General features: G+C 35.5%; 1 long non-coding RNA gene across 1 annotated transcript; it reads right to left on the minus strand.

Moving 5' to 3' along the window:
* Nucleotides 1-2196: 2196 nt before the first annotated feature.
* On the minus strand, nucleotides 2197-3934 carry LOC148691244 (uncharacterized). The gene is made up of 2 exons (XR_015955639.1): nucleotides 3726-3934; nucleotides 2197-3164 (listed from the first exon to the last, which is right to left on the minus strand). It is a non-coding gene; the product is annotated as an uncharacterized LOC148691244 (long non-coding RNA).
* Between the last annotated feature and the right edge of the window lie 15010 nt (nucleotides 3935-18944).

Consider the following 18944-nt stretch of genomic DNA (forward strand, 5'->3'; position numbering starts at 1 on the left):
CTCAATGACTTGTGTGAAAGTTTCAATATTGTGATAGTGAAGGCAAGGTCCAATCCAATTGTAACCATGCTTCAAATCATTCATATTCATGTTTGATGAAAATAATTCAAATAAGGAAAGACATTATGGGAAGACAACATAAAGTTTTGTGCCCCAAGATTAAGAAGTTGGAGGATGAAAGATGGGAGTGTGTTCAATGCATTACTCAATGGTCTGGTGAGACAAAATTCTAAGTGGATGCTAGAGAAGGTGACCAATATGTTGTTGATTTGACTAAACGTACATGTTTATGTCGAACATATGACCTCACATGCATACCATGCAAGCATGCTATTACTGCCATTAATTACAAGGGAGAGAAGCCAAAGAACTGTGTGGATTAGATGTTATTCCAAGGCCATGTACTTGGAAATATATTCTCACTTAATCCAGCCAATGAATGGGATGTCTATGTGGGAGGTCACTGAAAATCCACCTATCTAGCCTCCTCTATATACCAAACAACCTAGAAGACCCAAGAAGAAGAGAAACAAAGACGTTGTAGAAAGGACAAAAGAAGCTGATCCTACACAAAATGAACCCATTAACAAAAGTGGAGATTCCACAACCACAATAGCTCTCAAGAAAAGGCCAAAGGACCCTCAAATGTAAGATATGTAAAAAAAGGGCCACAATACCAGGACTCATCACATGCCTCTACCTACAAGACAAGAGGTGTAATATAACCCTTTACATAGGTATATGATTTTTAAGTTGATTTAACACTTCGTAAATCCTGCAATCCTTTGATTTGTTTTAGGCATCAAGTTTTGCACAAGGAGCAACATCCAGTAATCGAGGTGGTGTACAAAGGAAGAGGGGAAGGAAACCCAAGGTAAGAACTGCTCCACTTGTTTTATTGAGTTTAGGTTTGTAAATCAACTTGTGGCTTATATGATGATGATTTAGGGATTTTTTTGTATACTGAACCTTGAATGTTTTTGCTAATGTGGATGTTATTATACTCAACATTGGATGGAATTTTTGTGAAACATTGGTAGCAGATAGGACATTATTTGCAACTTGTTAGGAACTATCATTTTGCTTAGGTACTTGCTGAATATCTTTTTGGGAACACACTTGTTATTTCTAGTTGAACTACCACATGTTAGCTTTGGTTGCCAATTTTTGGAACATGTTTGTTATTTTCAGTTGAACTTTCGTGATATAAATGCTAATTTAGTTGTCTATTTGGATATTAGATGCATTTCTGCCTATTCGTTGATTAGCATGTCTCATTTTGTGGGCATATGCCTTTTTGCATATTTTTGCCGGCAAATCCCATAAACAAATATGAAATTCAAAAACACATTATTTTGAGTGGGAAATTTGAATTTTGGGTCACGTGGCACTTTTTGGGGAGTTGATTGACGTCGCAGTAGGATGTCTATGTGTTTACGTTTGGGAGGGAAAATTGAGCCCTATGGTGAGATCCACAACTATCACGTCAACTTTTAACAAACAAATAGATCAAAAATCCAACAAAAGTATTATATTGAAATAAAATAGCAAATGATGTATGAAGTGAATTGTTTTGAAAATGTTGTATAAGTAAAGAAGCAGAGAAATTATACAATTACAAGCATGCAATTGCCAGCAGCATTTTTCTCTTCACCTTTTCAAAGTAAGATCAAAACAACAGATATATACATAATGTTTCAAATGAATCATATGATAATTTCTCAAGATTCTTGTATTGGAAACAGGTCATTTGAACAACAATGAAGGGCAAATTCATCGTAAACAAAAGAGACCAAAACAACCCATCCAATAATTTTGCAAAATAATGCTTCAAGACTCATAGCGCATGAACCAGTCATGCAATAGAAGATTAAGGTTTTACTTATGTTCCGACTTTGTGGTCTACTCGATGACTGATAGTCTCTTTTTAATTTTGCCTAAAGAAATTGAGATCCCTGTACAGTGCTCGTTTTTCTGGGAAAGAGCAGTCCAATACAGAGGAAATATGTTCATCTTCGACCTTTAGCATCTAATCGTCAAGCGCTTGCATTCCTTTTACCTTCAATTACAGAACCCTCTTTGTGGGCTATTTGCACCTCGTCACTCTTTCCAAGTGCAAAAAGAGATGCGACTTGCAAATACAAGGCAGTGTGCCAAACAGGGGAAATAATCTCGGTGCCTTCAACCATAAGACAAAAAACCCAGAAAAAATGTGCATAAATAAAATGTCATAACACACTATACAATCATTAAACAATATTGCCTCAATTTATTTTCATTTCTCCAATATAACAGACTTACGGTCTTCTTCTTAACTCTTCTTGATCATTTACTCATGTTTGGTACAGAAGAAGGATGGAAAACAAAGCAGCTCTAAAGGAATAGGTCTTCGCCTCCTGCTATTTGGTATGCATGGTGGTACAGTATTGCATGCAGATGGGAAGAAAGATAAGAATCTTCTTATCTAGCTACCATTCAACTTCTTTCCTTCCCAAAGTAGATTCTAGGTAAGTGTAAATCTAAATTATAACTCACAGTAATTCGATCCATCCGAAGTTTGAAAATGGTAACTCGGTGAGTGCACTACTGCTCCACTTTTCCCTCTCTACCAAGCAAGCTTCCCTTTTCCCCTTTCACCCTTCTAGTTTCTTTCCCTTTCATAGTCTCTCTACCAGACATACAGTTAGAATTGGTTCTCCCGAAGATTAATCCTCATTCCCACATCAGGGCATCATCAACTACCGTGTGGACATCATTTACTTTAGTTTTTAGAATTATCTGAGCTTACATTGGTGACAAGCCTGACGACTGTCTTAGGGTTTTCTAGTAGTGCTGGCTATCATGGCTGGGTGGGTGCAAATAACTGAATAGTGACACGTGGTGAAGGTGGTTAGGATGGGTTTGCTGGCAATGGATTATAGATCTGATAGTTTTAGTGGTTATTCTCATGCAGGAAGAACAATCAAGGTAGTGATGCATGTCGATTTTGTAATGAATTTATGGAAAGTCTAAGGCAGCCAAGTGAGGATTGGAAAGCCCCACTTCCTAAACTCAGCTCAGGTTCACTCTAGATAGGGTTACCAGAACGCATATCTCTTGGTGAAAGCAACGTTACCCTTTTTTCTTTGAGTTCAACGTCGCCTGCATCTGGTTGGTCTGTTGTGCTAAGATAACACCAAATCAATCAGAAACCAACTCAAACTAACTCACAGGAAATATACAAGATGAAATGCAATAAAAATATAAAAGACACCAAGATTTAATGAGTACATCCTTGGAGCAAAAGGAGTACATCGAATTTACTGTTCGGTTTGGTTTTTCTTCGGTTTTTTTTGGATTCAGTTTGGCCTTTTTTCTGATTTTTTTTTTTCTTTTTATAAAAAAAATATGAAGTTTGATAAAGAATGTGTGCTTACAATTGCAAGTACTTATTGTAAGAAAATCAAAACATAATTACCATAGTAGGGTTCTATAAGAAAACCCTTGCAGAACAAATCCGAAATTATACAATTGAGGCACAATCAAATTCACCACCACAATTTTTGCAGTTTGACAATGAGAAAATGCAAAATGGAAAACCCTTGCCAAACAAATCCGAAATTACAAGAGTCTTACAACCTGATATAGACAAAAAAAAAAAACCTTCATACACTTGCAGCATTGACCAGTAACCATCGTAGAAAAGACAGAAAAAATTGAACTTCGAAAAAATGAGAGCCCTTTACCTTCACCATCTGAGTCTCATGCCTTTTTATACACATAAATTAGGAAGGACGAAGACACAGAGTTGCGATTGCGAATGGCAGAAGGACGAGGAAAAAAGTTGAAAGACGAAAGAAGGAAGGAATTTGTGATTAGGTTCAGGAATGATGAAAGAAGAGGGAGAGAAGACGGTTGGTGGGGAGAAACAAAAGAAAAAGAAGAGGGAGAGACATGCAGCTACTAGGGAGAAAGTAGAAAAAAAAGACCTAGCTTTGCTGTTAATCAGATTTCTCTTAACACATTTGGGCTTCAAGTTTGCCTTTCAAAACATTTGGCTTTGAAGATTGGGCTAAAAAAATAGAAACCCAATATAAATTAATTAATTAATATATTTTCGGTTCGGTTCGGTTCGGTTTTCGAACTACATAAACCAAAACCGAACCAACCAAATTCGGTTCAATTTTTCACATTCGATTCGATTTTTTTCGGCCTTGTTTCGGTTTCGGTCCTTTTTTTTTCAGTTTTCGAGTTTTTGAACCCATCCTTTCTATAAACCAAATGGGAGTGTATACAAAAAAATAAATAAGGAGGGAAATATAATGATTAATTTCCTCACTATACAAAGCTCAAACCTATTACAACAACTTCAACTTTGATAGAGTAAGTGCTAACTATGTGGTGAAGTTGTTGTAAAGATTACAAATTTACCACAGGCACAATAACTATGTGGTGAACAAAAATTTTTACCATAGACAAATTTTAGCCCATTTAGAATAGTTGTGAAAAATCACGCACAAAGTTGCAAGTTGTAAATATACTAAGCCACTACGGACAATGATCATGGTTAATATTATTAGTATCCATAATGCCTTTTTGTTATCTATCACGGACATAAGATGTAGTATAATCATTCATGCTTAATTAAAAAAGATTAAAGAGGCAGGACACCACAATTTTACAAAATTTTAAACTATCTTTGAGATTTGACAAATCCACTTTGCTCTCTATCTCCTCTCTGTGCCCATCTCTTCCACCTTATCTTCCTTTCCCCTTCATTAATTTCCGTCATCTCTCTACACATCACGGAATTTAAAAAAAAAAAATAATTATGTATGAATAAATATTTCAAAACAAATAAAAAAATCAAAAGAAAAATAAAAATAACGCACGTCTCCCACTCAACCTCAACCCCCTCCCTTCTTCTTCCACGCCCTTTTTTTTTTTTTTTGCCCTCCCCTTCTTTCAAGGCCATTTAGAAAAAAGAAGTTTTATTTTTTCCCTAAGTTCCAAATAAAAAAAAAACTGAAATGAAACTACACGTTTTATTAGAAACTGTGAGCAGAAATCAACCCCACCCACTTTTTTCTTCCATTCCAATTTTCTGATCTAACTTCCTCTTCACACAAACCTCTCCACAATCGATCATTCCTGGCACGGAGGAAGAACAAACAAAAAAAATAAATAGAACTCAAGGTTTTGATTTCCATATCTTTTTTGTTCTATCACATTAATTAGGGTTTTTATCTCTATCTCTATCTCTTTTGCATATCTTTAACTATTATTCATGATATGTTTAGTCTTGAAATTGGTACTAGGCGAAATATCTTGTAATTTAAAATTCAATATATGTTTGACTAACTAGTCAGCCTCACCAGTCAAGTAAAAATAAATTTGTTAGTTTACCAAAAGCAGGAATAAACAATTAAACCTATTTTACTATCGGGATCCTAGTTAACTAAGGTTCAGTTTAGTACACTTTTAAACTCTGATAGACTTAGTTGAAAGCACATGTATATTTGCATAAAAGTGAGCAATGTGACAAGTAATAAATGACTTTCAACACAAAAAGTTTTTGGCCGAAAAAACCCACATCTGGGTTAAAAAAAACTAGGGACTCTCCATTAAGTCCAATCCACTAGTGTAAACAAAATTCATACAAAGTACCCACACAAGTTTAATTCCTAGATCCTAATCTATGGAGTAGCTTATACCTTTGTGAAACTTTGCCTTACACAAGATGGACTCATTGTCAGTCTTCACAGGATGGCAGCTCCTCCTGAGCTCTTCACCTTGTGGCACAGAAAACAAACACAACCAATGCAAATCATATGATGATGATGGTTATGTGAAATCTGGATTTAATGACCAATCAATTTCTGCAATCAAATAGTTGAGAGAAGAAACTAACGTGAATTTGAAAGACTTGGTCTTAAATGAAGATTTAAAACTTAGTAATAGACCATAAAAAAATGCAAACCTACTTCACAATGATTACATGTTTAATGCATGAAGAAGGTTTGGTAGCTAAGGTTTCATAAATGAAGAAGAGGCAAACTCAAGGTTTTGAAAAACACTCTCTCTTTAGAATAAATTCTGAAACCCCAGAACCAAAAGAAGCCCTAAGCAAATGTTTTATGAAAAATGAATGTTTCTTTTCAGCTAGCAAGGACAAAGACACTTGTCAAATTAGAAAACAATCTGGACAGATCAACGTCTAAAAGCTGGTAACCAACAAAAATGTGTCTGTCAGCTCATGTGGACTATCTTAATTTGTGTGCCCAGCTTGTATAAAGTCAGAAAGCAAACTAACATGACAACTTAAACTAGTCAGAATGAAGACATGAAATGCACATGCATGACCAAACCTTTTGATGTGAGATGAGCCACAACCTTGAATGTATATTCCCAATAGTAGCAGTTCATAATTAGAAAATAGCCTAAAACTAGATTGAGCATGTGGAAAAATTACAATATTGACAAGGAAAACCAAACATTAAAGTTTAGACTTCACAAGTCTGATGTTGTTACGAGGAAAAGAGACACAAAAAGAAGGAGAAATAAGGCGGTAAATGTCTTCCACAGAAGTTCCGCTTGCTTCAAAATGATTCCATGTTTTACAAAATTCGATTCCAACATTTTGGTTGCCTGAAAACTGAAAAGAGTAATCAAAACAAGTGGGGAAGAACACAGCATGGAAGGGGAGAGGAATTTTACACACTTTGTTCATGTCCATAGAACTTTTTTCAATCAAGAACCATGCTTTTTCCATGGTGATTATTCTCATTTCAATTTTGGCTTCTTTGTTTGTTTGTCTATTTCGTGTTTTTTTTTTTTTTTTTGGCTGCATTTGTTTTGTTGTTAGCTTTAATGTACATTGTAATGCTTGTAATATTTGTGGTTTTTTTATGTAGTTATTTTAATTGTGCATTTTTGTTGGTTATTTTGTATAAAAATATTTAAATATAATATTTCTTAAATAATTTTGTTAATTTTTTTTTATTTTAATCTTTTATAATGGGAATTGGCCATTGTCAATTAAGGGTGTGTTTGTTGTATCGGACTATCTCGGACTGTACTAACTTCAGGGACTAAGCAAGACTAAGTTGGATTGACTTAATGATGCGTTTGGTGCAGTGTCGGACTAAAAAACAGGATAATTAATAACTATAATATTATATTATATAATACACATCTAATAATATTTTATAACTAAATCAAGCTTTTTCTTTTTTATTTCTAAAGCAGACACTCCACCTCTCGTTCTAGAGAGTTCTTCCCTTTTCTTCCTCTTTAGTTTCGTCCCCCATCACTTCTTTTCTCCATCTTTTTTCCTGAAACACAACATCCTTCAAATCATTTTTCTTGTAAATCATCCCCGTGCTACTCTCCCCTCCCTCTTTGTCTCTCCATTTTTCTTTGTCCCAAAGCTACTATCTCCCCTTCTCTATCTATTCTTTCTTAAATTTTCTGGAGAAAAGGAAAAACTTTTGGAAATTTTCTGGGAATTTTCGGGAATAAGGAAGAATTTTGCTATTGGGATTGTTGTTATCGCTTTGCATATATGTTTTGAATTTTGGTGTTGAGATTTAGGTAGTGGGTGGTGTTGGGTTTCATATCTGGACATGGGTTGGCAAACGGAGTTGCCCAGAAGCATTCTTGCAGATTTGCAGTTCACAAGACTTGCTGCATGCAATCGTCCTACGCAAGTTTGGAGACGGGATTAGCAATCCCATGGTTTTTGGGGGGCTTAGCTAAGACTGGCTAGGCCCTGTTTTAGTCGGGACGAGTGAGAGCTAATCTCATTAACTCTAAGACCTATGGGGAACAAACACGGGACTGGACTAACCTTAGTCCAGTCCAGTCCAGTGAACTTTAGTGAGGGAAAACAAACACCCCCTAATAGTCCACAACGGTCATAGGGCGTGGTGTCATATCCCAATTTACCATAGGCATTATCCGTGGTTACATCACATTTGACAACGCCCATTATCTTGATAGAAAATGTAACACTTTATCACATATTATCACGTCCAGAATCCTAATAGGCATAATATCCATGATAGATTGCAATTTACCGTTGGGATCAATCGTATTAGATGAACTTTTTTCTTCTAGTGTAACCAAAAGGAGAGCAGCAGCTCCACCTCTCTCTAAATGGGGTTGTCGGCAAAACTTCTTTGGTGGGGCAGTGGCTACTTTTCTTCTTCTTCTTTCACTAATAACCAAAGGGCAACAGCTGCCCTGCCTTGTATTTAAAATCCTAGCCACCACGTGGCATTAAAGGTAACAAAAGGACCCAATTCAATTGGGCTGCTACGTTCACTTGAGGCCACTGAAATTTGGCATCAAATTCAACAATATCCACCTTAGCCAAATTTTTTAAAGTACTATGACGAGCCAAACCAACATAATTAACAATTAACATAAAACTACTCTCGAAAGTAACAAGAGAATAACTCATGCCCATCAAAAAAGCTCCAAAACTCTTAGTGCTCAACACTTTCTTTATATAGGCAAAATATGAGCCAAGTTCAAGCAATGAACAAACTTAGCTACACCAACAATCTTGGTTAACATATCAGCAGGGTTGTCTTTAGTTGGAATCTTTTGGAGAATAATCTCCCCTTCACCAACAACCTCATGTACAAAGTGATAACACACTATGTGCTTAGTCCTCGCTGATGAACCTGATACTTTTCCAAATAAACGGCACTCTAAATATCACAATGCACCTCCACCTACTTCTGATCAACTCTCAAATCTCTAATAAGTCCATATATCCAAATGGCTTCCTTTATAGCTTCAGCAACTGCCATATATTTATCCTCTGTAGTGGAAAAGGCAACAGGCGACCGCAAAATGAACTCCAATAAACTGGCCCTAGCCATAGTAAATACATAGCCTATAGTAGACTGTTTTTTTTATCCAAGTCACTTGCACAATCTGAATCAACATAACCAACTGCAATGTTGCCAATACCAGAGTCATCCCTCTCAAAGCATAAACCAATATCTCTAACACCATGAAGATACCTTAATATCTAGTTAGCAGCATGCCAATGCTCTTTACTTGGATTGTGCATATATCGACTCACCATACCAACTGCATGAGCAATATCTAATCTAAAGCATACCGTTGCGTACATCAAACTGTCAACCGAATTAGCATATGGTATATTTTTCATTTGCATGTTTTGTTTATCAATTTTTGGACATTATAAAGAACTCAATTTAAAATGATAAAATGACGAACCAAAGGGGTACTAAACGATTTGGGTTGAATCATGAACTCCAAACTTCCGAATCAACTTTTCAATGTACTGTTTTTTATTCAAGCACACCAAACCCTTTTCTCTAGCTCTAATGGTCTTCATGCCTATGCCAAGGATCTTCTTTGCTTATCCAAGATCCTTACTCTCAAACTCATTCTTCATTTGTTCCTTCAATTTCTCAATCTCATCAACATTCTTTGAGGCAATCAACATATCATCAACATATATCCACAAATAAACTAAATACCCATCTTGCAACTTCTTGCAGTAAACACAATGAACATATATCAAACAATAATACGAAAAATTCTAGAGTTGACACGTGAAATTTTACCCATAAGATATGACAATGCCCTCATGAAATTGGCGATGCTCACATCTGTTCCACACGCAATACAACCGCAAAAAATACCTGAACTACTAACTACGACTTAAAGATAAGACAAGGGAATTAAAGATAGGATTAATAACTAATCCCTATCTTTAAACTTTCTTATTAAAGACTAACTCAATCAAGCAAAGAATCACAATCAAACCCAATCAAGGATTCTATGAGATAATCCCAAGATATTATTTAATTAATAATATCCTCGAGATAATTCTCTCCTTCATCCAACGAATGCCACACCTTGACCAATTGGACGTCGACACATGGCATCCAGACGCATATAGGCGCCTATCTCCCAATAAATACCATATTCTACTCCCAATTATGATAAGCTTTTGCTACTCAACTAAGCCTTAAAAACTCTCTTTCTTTTCAAAGAAACTAACTTAGGCATCTGAGTTTCATTGGCCACAACTAATTATTTTGTAAATACAAATTCATCAAGATTAAAGATGACAGTTTTTGCTACCACATCAGGATTCTCAGTCAGATCAGTCTTAAACCCATTGAAGATATGACTTGTCTCCCAAGACAGGAAATCATAATTCAAGTCAAATTAGGATATCTTAAGGATTAGGCAATGTAATCATAATCTTAGGAGGATTGGATATCTTATCCTAGATTTCATCCAAGATAGCCTCTCAATTTAATAGGATTATTCTCTATACAAGGACTCTCAAGATCTCTTTAAATACTCTAGCTTAGTATTTATGAGGGGATTTGGACTTTTCTCCGACCATTCTCTATACGAGGGTTGATATTCTCTACCATACACATATTCTCTTATACACGCCATTGACTAAGCATAGTCATCGAGAAACATCTATCACACGCCTCGCCATAGGCTACTGGTCAAAGATGGTTCACAATGTTGTACATATCAAACCACTCTTTCTTTAGAACTACACCAATGATTTCATTTTCTTTCCTGGAGGTATGTAGACAGTCTGATCTGAATTCAACCACACTCCCTAGTCAACCCTATTCCCCTGTTGTCGAAGATCATCGATAATTCCGACTGAATTTCGCCTTCGTCCATGAATGTGCGCAACTTTGGTTCCAACAAAGAATTGGGGCTTTCTAGTTTTTTCATAAGGTTTTATTATTATTATTATTATTATTATTATTATTATTATTATTATCATTTACTGTACCTTTTACTCAACCAAAAAGATATAATTTTAAAATTTTTTAATTTATAGGTGTTAGTATAATTTCTCAAATAAAGAGACTTTAGTAAAAACATGATGAACTTCATGTGTTAGTGTAGACATTTAAATTTCATTGCATACAAATGATGCAACACAAAGCTCCACATGGCATATGACTCATCACAAATGGACAAGTCATCAATGACATGTGGCACAAATCAAAGCAAAGGAAGTATAAAACATTCCCAAAATTCAGCAAAGGGGAGAAATCTCCCTTTCGGCAAAAGGATCCAAATTGATCCTAAAACCGGAAAGAAAGTTAAAGCATCTTCATAAAACAAGCAAGAATTGAAGATTGCTTGCAAAATAGGCAACAATGGCTCTTAACTTTGGCCAAGCAAGGGAATTAAGACACAAAACATGCCTAAATTCTCCCATGGATGAATTAGGACATAAATCAAAGCCAAATCCAACTAAAGGCAAGCTTTGAGAAGCCTATAAATACAAGTCCTCCCACAAGCATAAGGGTCGAAAAATCTCTACACAAAAAAATCTCTGCCAAACCTTTGAAGACTAATACGCTGCCAAAGCTCTCTTCGAAAAACATTCAACCAAAGCCGAAGCATTCCCTTGAAGAATCAACAAGCGCTCGTGCCAATTCCTTCAAGACTTTGTTGCAAGCTTATAAACTTGTAGCAACGTTCGTTTCAAGATCAAGTCGCCAAGACCCTTGAAGCAACGAAATCCTGCATCAAGCACTACCCTTTGCCACACCTTTGAGGGGAAGATCATTCACACATTATTTTCAAGCTCAAAACTTGAAGCAATCGTTCAACCGTTCGTCCAAGATCAAGTCATCGCAACCCTTGGATCAACAATCACGCATCTACATCAAATTTGAAGACTAAATCATAGGAAAAATTGCAAACAGAGATTGTAACCTACAAATTCAAATCAATACAAATTTACTTCGTACACGTGTTCTTATATCATTCGTTACAGAATTTTCATGTTTACAGTTAGTATAACAAAGTCTTCACAAATCACATTTTCAGCAAAAAATTTGGGCATGTACGACATTTGATTCTGATTACGGGATATACCTCCATTTACTAAACTTAGGGAGTAAAAGAAAAGGTGGGATCACACAAAATTTTGGAATCCAATTCCAAAATTTGGGGAATTTGGATTCCTTACAACTACATGGTACTTGGACTCCTGATTGTTAAGGTAATCAGAATAAAACGTTTGCTCATATTATGCCCCATTTAGATTTTTATTTCCAAAAATATCCCTTATATTAACCCATTAAACCCTAGACACTCTCACTTCCTCTTTCACTGCAACCCCTTTCTTTTCAGTGGCAGCTTTCGTTAAAATTACAGACTGGTAAATCCCTTCGTCTGTTAAGTTTTCATCTTTGTGAATTTTTTTTGTTTTGAATTCATCTTTGAAAATGATTTTTTTCTTCCGACAGCCCCATTCTTTGTCATCGTTGATGAGACCCAACTTTCTCGATGTTTAATTTTCACTATAAGCTCTAACCTCAGTTTGTAAATTCTTGAACTTCACCGAGCAAGTTTTCAAACTATATATCTATGTCTACTGTATATATTTATGTTATTAGTCAAATCGCATTATTTGTAGTATTAACAAAGATTTTATATATCTATAAGCTAAATCCTATTTAACCTACTTTATCCAATCGTATCTTATATGATAACAATGCTCTTTCAGATGGTACATAAGCGTTATTTGATTTGAGTTATGTGGAATTTGTAACTTAAATAATTCGATTAGGATTATTTCATGTCCTGCATGTAGTGATTAGGAAGAGTGATAGTTTATCCCAATACTTTATGCTCAAATGCTTATTAATCAAATTTTTGCCATCTTCATGAAATTAGGAAGAGAGAGGACAAGGTTGTGGGCATATTATGATTTATGTTGAATTCCATTATATTTTGAGACTAGGTATGGAGGAAAATAAATAAATTATTGTAACTGAATGTGTTATGTACTGTTAATTTAATTTAGTTTGGTGATATGTTAATTATCTTGTAAATTAAAGTCCTTCATGACATTTATTTTCTTTGTTATATCATGTAGACAAATGGCTCATTTAAGTTTGTCCACAAAGAAGAAATTACATGATGTGTTGGATGTGTTGGTTGTCTATCTTCGAACTATTGTTGTTGCCAGTACTACTTGTTTCTATTCTTGGTATCGTTTCCAAAAACGCCTTAAAAGTCCCTCACCTTCTCAACGGTTTTATTTTTAATTTAAGGTCCAATCTTCTCCATATGTATTCTAAGTTATATGATCTATTTATTGTAGAATTTAAATTAAGCTTCAAACTTATTTCAAGAATATTCCCCGTATATAATTGATTCCAACAAAACCACAAGCCTTAAAAATTTATTCTGACAAAGAAAAAATTTTGTTAGAAAAAAATATGATTACTTCCGACAACAACTAATCACCCTCGAAAATATAAAAGTATTACCAAGAGGACTTTTTTCCCTCAAAAATATAAAAATATTACCGAGAGAACTTTTTTCCCACGAAAATATAAAAGTATTACCGAGAGGACTTTTTTCCCTCAAAAATATAAAAATATTACCGAGAGGACTTTTTTCCCTTTCAAAATACTAAATCAATTTCGTCAACATGAGTAAACCTTCGGAAATAACCATTCTATTTCCGATAAGAACTTTACTCGTCATTAATACAACAGGCGCCAATTCTTCCCGCCAAACAAAAGTGCATTTCCGACGAAACTTGAGACTTTTTTCGAGGACATTATGTGTGTTAGTAATAAAACTTGTTTCATGTCATGTTACAGACGACCCATATTTTATGGTCGCAAAATGTGCTTTTTTACGACGGTTTTTTTTAGGCCCTTGAAAAATCTTCGTCAGTAATGACTATTTTTCTTTTGTAGCGATCACTGTTTAGGTAATAACGTTTGGAATGCTTTATTTATTTCTATGTTAAGAAAGACATCACTGTTTGTAATCAAAATCATTTGGAATGCTTATGTGACACATCCTAACCCGAATTGTCCACTAGGACTCCGAATCGAGTTGTGCTAACCGACACCTGGAAGGTGACGAAGCCATAAAGTATGGTGATGTGGAATATGTGAACAAATTTAAATCTAAAAGTGCCTAAACATGAGAGTGCGCTATGAGCGGGAATGAACTCATTTTACACGTGACGTCAGAGCACAAGTAAAGTACAGTAAAGTGGATTGAAAATCATACCGTCGAAGGTAATCTCCAATACCAAGACTTGTTACGAATCCTCGTCGATACGAAAACTCTGCTACTAGAACCTGGAGGGATAAAAAAAAAAGTGAGTGGGCGTAAGTATAAAGCTTTAATAAAGACCTTCTAAACAATATAACCCTTCGCTATAATACCTGTATAGTTTCCAGGAAATCATACTACATATAAGTATGAAGTCAAATGTAAATCAACATTAGATCCAAGAATAATCCAAAATCACTACATATCGGCAACATCATAATAAAAATCAGGTGCTCATTAATTAATGACAGCCCACGAGTCGGAGTTGCCTAACACAACCTGTACGATTCATAAATCAATCTATGACAACACATGAGTTAGAGTTGCCTAATGCAACCTGTACAACTCATAGGCAACATGCACGACAGTGTCGGAGTTGCCCATTACAACCTATACGACAATGTCGGAGTTACCTATCATTGCAACCTATACGACAGTGTCAAAGTTGCCTATTGCAACCTGTACGACAATGTCAGAGTTGGCAACCTGTACGACAATGTTGGAGTTGCCTAATGCAACCTGTACGACAATGTTGAGGTTGCCTATTATTGCAACCTGTACGACAATGTCGAAGTTGCCTATTGCAACCTGTACGACAATGTCGGAGTTGCCTAAAACACAAATATAGTCATGCCATCAATCAATCATTTCAAATAACACCATAAACTCACTTGAACTTACTTGAGCGTCCCGCGTCCACCTTAGCACTTCAAAGCATTCACAACATAAATCAATTTAAAAGTGTTTATGGAATTATCAATCATATATATACGTTAAAAAGGAAAAGACACACTCACTTGAGGTCCGCGCTATGACTCCCTAGCACGAATATCGAGACATCATGAACGATCTTCATCTAGAACAATTATTCAGTCACGTCTCAGAACTCTTATCAATAGAACATGTAACTTATATAAAACACATCCCAAGAATGTTCTAGAATGATTTGAGACCCATTTACCAAAAGTCAATCATCGGTCAAAGGCCAACGGTAGGGTCGACAACTCTATGTAACTCAATCCAGAAGATCCGCATCTCGGATTTCCATTCTGTAACATCCAAAGATCCACATTGTGCTTCTAAGACATCATACTAAAGTTTCATTACCATCCAACGGTTGGATCTCCGCCAATTGCCAATTCAAGTGACGGTCAATGTTTTATTTTACGAACTTACAAATCTAATTCGGAAAGATCCGGACGTCAGATTTCCAATCCGTAACTTTCTAATATCCTCAAATATTACATACTATATTGTATTAAAAGTTTGGTGATGATCCAACCGTTGGATCGTCAATTCACATAATGTTTAAGTAGTGGTCTTTATCAAAACTATGTTCCAACGATGAGGTTTCATCAATCAGACTTCACCTATGGAACTAGGATGTCAAACTTAGCTTAGAAAAGTTAGGGGATGACTCTGCTTAAGCGCCACCACCACGCGCCACCGCACATGGCGGTCGGCTGTCCCGATTCGCCGGAAAATTCAACTATCTCCAAAAATTCTCAAATTTTATAGAAATGAAGATCTCAAAGACTAAAGCAAGTTTTATACCTGTGGTCAAGTCCACCTTGGCTGGGAAAGGCTCCAATTTCACTCAAACCATAAACCTAAAATAGGTGAATTTCGTTTGTCCTACTTCGGTGTTTCAATGTCTCTACCACTGGTTGGGTCATGTTCCTGGGTCTAAAGGGAGTTGATTAAGGGTGGTGGTGGGTAGTGAAACTCACCGGAACAGTGAAATCGACTTCGAACACCTCCGATGCTCTGGCACTGTTCTTGGTGATTTTGGACTTAAAAACCCACGAATTTGGGTGAAGATGGAAGAAGGAAGGTTGTATAAGAGGTTACAGGTGTTGAACAGTTATGATTTGATGGAAGAAATGGCAAAATTCGCCGGAATTGGTTGGGTTAGGTGTGCGAGTTTAGTTCCATTTAAATTGATTGGTCCTTAATTCCCTTGCTAAAAGCTGATTGGCTTCCTTCCCATAACTTGGGAGCTTAAATTATTTAACTAACTTTAAATAATCAACTTCAAACGTCTGTAACTATACCGTTAGAATCCGGACTCACAAATGACTTTTGCCTACATGTTCGTAGCTTCAAGATCTATTTGGAAACATTAATTGTGACTTCGAACGGTCAACGAAAGTTAAACATCCTTGCCTCTAAGGGCATTTTCGTGAAATCACCACTTTAAATTTTATAAAACTTAAAATTTTGGGACAATATGTCACAATCTACCCACCTTAAAAAGTTTCATCCCCGAAATTTAAAATCATTAGTTATACAAAAGTAGCTAAAAGACAGCAGAGAAATAGATATGTAAGGAAGATATCAAGTTAGCATGGTTGCATAAAATAGGATATTATTCCGTCACGATCGGAGTGCAGTGATTCCTCTTTCATGCCTCCAAACTCGTACTTTCTTTCTCCTTTCGTACAATACTATACTATACTACTTTATAAAACATACAGTCAAAATTATTTATATATATGTATGATAACATCCTGTCAAAATACATATATAATAATATAAAGTTATTGTACTAAAATTAAAACTAAACATAGACTTTTTTTTTTTTACCTACGCACTCGTTGCGTTACATACCCCGAAGATGAACATGTAGTATCTTTGGGTTGAGCCCAGACAATGAATAACTAACTAAATAAGTAAATACAAATGCTAACATAACATGACCTACTTATCTATTTGCTTAATGAACCCAACGAATAAGTTATTGATATTACGGTATGCAGCCAGCAATACAAACAACTTACTGTTGTCTCAATAAGCAAGTAACAAATTCCCGAGGGTGCAATATTACCATCTTACTCCTCATTGTGAATTATACATACATCGTTGATCTAAGTCTCAATCGTGCTCACGCACTACCCTCACAGGTAACATTAACAATAATCATAATTTTTCTATATGATAATCTCGATCATCTAAATACCTGTTCGCAATACTCTTTTTTTTCAAACTTGCTCAGTGCGTAAAATCTTTATACCAAGGCTCAGACAATACCATAGCCAAACCAGAAATGTAACCGTAGCTACAAGTAACTCTAACCAGGGTAAGTGCTTACCATGACTGGCTAAAACTGTAAAATATTCAAAAGCAATATGTCCTTCAATGTCCAGATAGTTCATTTAGACTAACCATTAGCATGAGGGTGAAATGCAATACGCGACAAAGCATAATGCATACGACCTTCAAGAAAGCTTTCCAAGATTCGGAAATGAAACATGTGTCACGGTGATATATAGTAGCGACGTACACACCACATAACCCATCAATGCAATTCATAACACCATAGTGAGCAAGTTCATATTGAATTTTCCCTCGAGTTAGCAAAACTACATCAATAAAAACAATCAAGAATTTGAAAGTCAAACAAGTTCAACAAATCTAGAATATAAGGAAATTTAAATTAATGTATGACATCTCACTTCAACGGTAGTTTCTAGAACATTCAATCACCAATGGTTAAGAGTCGTTTAACAGAGTGTTTGTTGGGTGATTTAGAATTTCATGTTCACGACTAAATGTCAATGTCCTAGCAACTCCTTTAGGTGATTTGCTTGTTTCAAAAATAATACCAAGTGTAGTAGGGAAGACATGGACCCAAAATTTACTAGAATACCTTCCAACACAAAGAGATGAATATGGAATCCCCATTAGAATAGACGCTAGTCTAAACGCCCAAGAAATCTAATAATCTCACGAATGAGGAATTTTACCAAGTGGTCTAAAATGTAGTCCCTCTGGACCAATACAAAAAAAAAATGGATTGACTTGTCAAGTCTATATATAAGCATTGAAGCATCATCATCATTTCCACATGATCAATGTCATCGAACGATGTAAAGAAAAAGGTAAAACCAAACTAATTTTCCTTGGTCGACAAGTGAAGAAAAACACTATAGTAAAAAAAAAATCAATAAGAATTTGTCAATAAGGTCGACAAGACCAAGAATTGTCTTGAATTTCACAACACTTCGTGAGAATTCCAACTTTATTCCGCTACTACTTTTTTGGAGAAAATAAAAGAATATCATTTACGAAATCACATCTCCCAGGAGAAGTATCAATTTACACAAAGGAAATAGTTACAAGACTATAATGAATTCGTCAAACTACATAAGGAAACTCGAGTTACAAAGGTTGGTCGATTAGACCATCAATTCAAAGTAGAGGATAGCGGTTTTTAATCGTTATTCGAGGAGGTTGCCAAAATCCAAGTACGATCCTGAAGCTCAGTCTTTCACCTTCGCAGATAGGTTTGAGATTTCCAAGATAAAATGTTTAATAACTAAGTTCTTCCAATAAAGTAGGATTTGTTCGAAAAGTCATAAGGAAAACTAATATAGGAGTTGTTTGATAAGAAATAGGGAGAATAAATGTGATGTTAACGAGGTGGATTAATGGTGTATTTTACTTCTCGCATTCGGTGGCATCCCAAGTAAAAATTTTGAGAAATGACACCAAGGGTATACATCCTCAAAACGTAATATACTACTAACCACTTTACGACATGAACTAAAAAGATCTTCACAACTTTCTCGACACTCAAATCACACTAACAGTGAGACATCATCTCTTATTTCAATTCTATTATCTATCTATGGAAGTAATCGAGAGGTGACTAGCTGAAGAAGTTTTGATTATCTAAATGGCTAATATGGTTAACATAACCGTGAGTTTACTGTCTTAAAACAGAGTTTATCCCTAACTACCCGAGATTGAGTTTCTTAGGCTCCAGCTGTAACTGTTAGTCAGTCTTTTGGTACACAAATAGTACAAGGAACTGGTGCCATAATTCTAGGCAAAGTACT

This window comes from Pyrus communis, chromosome 14, assembly GCF_041283825.1.
Source record: "Pyrus communis isolate YQ-2024b chromosome 14, ASM4128382v1, whole genome shotgun sequence".
Classification (NCBI taxonomy): domain Eukaryota; kingdom Viridiplantae; phylum Streptophyta; class Magnoliopsida; order Rosales; family Rosaceae; genus Pyrus; species Pyrus communis.